Genomic DNA, 2607 nt, shown 5'->3' on the forward strand with positions numbered 1-2607 from the left:
TAATATATATCTAATAGCACCGGCAGTGGTCGTCTGTTCTCACGCGTGGTAATTGATACAAAATAAAATGCATTATTTGTATTCAGTCAGGAGTATGAAATTGCATTCAGCGGGCTGAAGCCTGAACTCATTTACAGTTTTCTGAAGCAGGGCTTTCAGGAGCCCTCTTTTCAATTTGAAGAATACCTTGTCAGGCACAAGGAGTAGCTGGAAATGGGAAAGCACGGCGCGTGAGCCTGGCGTTCTTCCATTGCTCATATTTTAAAGCAGAGGAATGGTTTACAACTTCCATCTTCAAGGGCTGCTCTCAAAAACCAGAGCATGCCCTATCGTAATAGTCAGGTGCTCTGTCGTAATCGTAACTGCGCTCTGTGATAACGATAATGACGTGCCCTATCGTAATAACAGCGCACCCTACGACATCAGCATCCTTTTCCAGGAGCCTTGCAGCTCTTTGCTGCTGCAGGGGGAGGGAATCCCTCGGGCTCTCCCCCTGGGAGCAGTGTGACCCCAGGACAGCTCCTCATTGCCCACAGGGGCTGTGGCTCAGCAGGATTTACCGCAGCAGGTTCATTCTTTGGGGCGAGCGGTGGTGCAGTGCATTTGTAAGTCTCATCATTTTTCAGAATTCACAAACAGGTTTTGTTTGTGTTATTTATAGCCCAGAAATGGGACTGACCTGCAGCAAACGTGCAGCTTTACATTTGTATTTATTTATTTTTTTGTCAAGGAAACGTTTTGGAGAATTCCCCTTTTCACTTGCCAAATGGCTTGCAGCTGTTAAGAATTTGCAGTTTTTCGTAGAATCATAGAATGGCTTGGGTTGGAAGGGGCCTTTCTCTGCTCAGGGCACCATGTCTGACATCCAGGCAGTGGTGCAGCAATGAGCACAGCTCTTATACTCCAGCCCTGTGGGTTGCAGCAGACTCAGGCATGCATCACACTTCTTTGCAAGCAGTCTGTTGAAGGGCATGGATCGAGCTGGCTGCTTTTCTGTGTTGTTTTTTTTTCCTCCCCTTGAGTAAAATGGAATAATTCTTTTCAGGGTGAAAGCTGAGAGTTAGAGGCCTGCCCACGTGCTACAGCCCTCATATTTTCTAAGGGGAAAAAGTGAAGCATTTTGAGGAATGGCATTGTATGTGAGGAAGCCTTTCTGGCTGGCATGCTTTCTGTGATATTTATGAATTGCAGTTTCCTGGTGAGCAAGCAAACAGAAAGCAACGAGACGCTGTCCTTACCCCATGGCCTCAGTAGCTCATTGCAGAGCAGGTGGGCATCTGTCTGGTGCTGCCTGTCGCAGTACAAGGATCTGCATTTCACTGCTGCCAGCTGTTCTGTCCAGTTTTTTATGTTCCCAACGTAGGAAACCTTCCTAAGTCTCTAGCTGGAGGAAAGCATTCAGGAATGGAAGTGACAGACTTGCATTCTTGGCCATGCCTCTGCTGTTGTCCTCTTTTTAATCTTCTTTTCTTCCAATGTCAGAGATTTTAAAAGGCACCAATATCCCCTTTGCCAAATGCCTGCTGAGCATCAGCTTGGCTTCTCGTCAGGGTTTGCCTTCCTCTGCACATGGAGAGACAGTAAGCCCTTGCAGGATAACTGCCTTCAGCAGCTCCTGTTCAGATACACAGAAACCTGCTGTACACTACACACAGAGTGCTAAATACTTTCTTACAGTTCCCTTTGTGGCTTAATCTGGATCACTGTTTTCAAAATAGGGCGCATAGGAAAAAAAAGAACAAAAATCCTTAAGGGTTGCAGTTGGAGTTTGGTTTGGTCTCCACTGGCAGCCAATTAATGCTATAATTGGTCCCTCACCACTAACTTGTGGAACAACTGCGCTTAGCAGGCAATTAGTAAGTAAACTTTATAACAATAAATAAATGTTTCTTTGTCAAATAGGCATTTGTACAGGAATTGTACTACTCAAAAAGAAATCAAAAGCTCCCTTTTAAATGCTCTCTGACTTGATGTTTTTCTAACATAGGAATTTGTCTTAAGTGCAGCCCTGGGTTGGTATCTAACCAATGTTCTGGACACAGCTTCACTTCTATTTCAAGTACTCCAAATGAGGAGTAGGAAGTTATTCTGGACTGGGACAAAGAAAAAAAAGTGCATTTATCATTAACCATAGCCAGAAAAATCGATTTCTGTTAAACTAAAATCTCATGTTGGCAACTTTGGATGAAAATAGTAGCTGAAGATTGCTGGAGTACTTGTATTAGCAACTAAACAGGCATATTGGCAGATAAGATTCAGTGGATGTTAGGCCATCTCTGTTCTGTATTAAAACATCTTATGAGTAAATTTGAGGATAAGTAAGATTTTTGTAAGAAAGAGCAATTGAAAATAATAGTGATTTCCTTTCCTCTTCGGTCAGTTCTAACTGGCCTGGCTTCTAAAGCTGATAGAGAGTCCTATCCATTTGGTAGGACCTGAGTCAGAACTTGATCCCAGTCACTTATTTGCACCCTTTGAAAAAATTATTGATGCTGTTAGGAGGCTGTCCTGTATTACCATGAGCTCAAGAGTTTAGTTGCTAACGGACAGTAAAGGGCTATATCTTGAATTCTAGCAATCATTAGTTTAAATTATGCAGTATTTTTT

At 43.2% G+C, this 2607-nt stretch overlaps 1 protein-coding gene across 6 annotated transcripts in view; it reads left to right on the plus strand.

Annotated features, from left to right (window-relative positions):
- The window catches only part of AGAP1 (ArfGAP with GTPase domain, ankyrin repeat and PH domain 1), a 290613-nt gene that overhangs the window by 209213 nt on the left and 78793 nt on the right, over positions 1–2607 (plus strand). The gene's annotated exons all lie outside the window — the stretch shown is intronic.

The sequence above is a fragment of the Meleagris gallopavo genome, chromosome 7, assembly GCF_000146605.3.
Source record: "Meleagris gallopavo isolate NT-WF06-2002-E0010 breed Aviagen turkey brand Nicholas breeding stock chromosome 7, Turkey_5.1, whole genome shotgun sequence".
Taxonomy (NCBI): domain Eukaryota; kingdom Metazoa; phylum Chordata; class Aves; order Galliformes; family Phasianidae; genus Meleagris; species Meleagris gallopavo.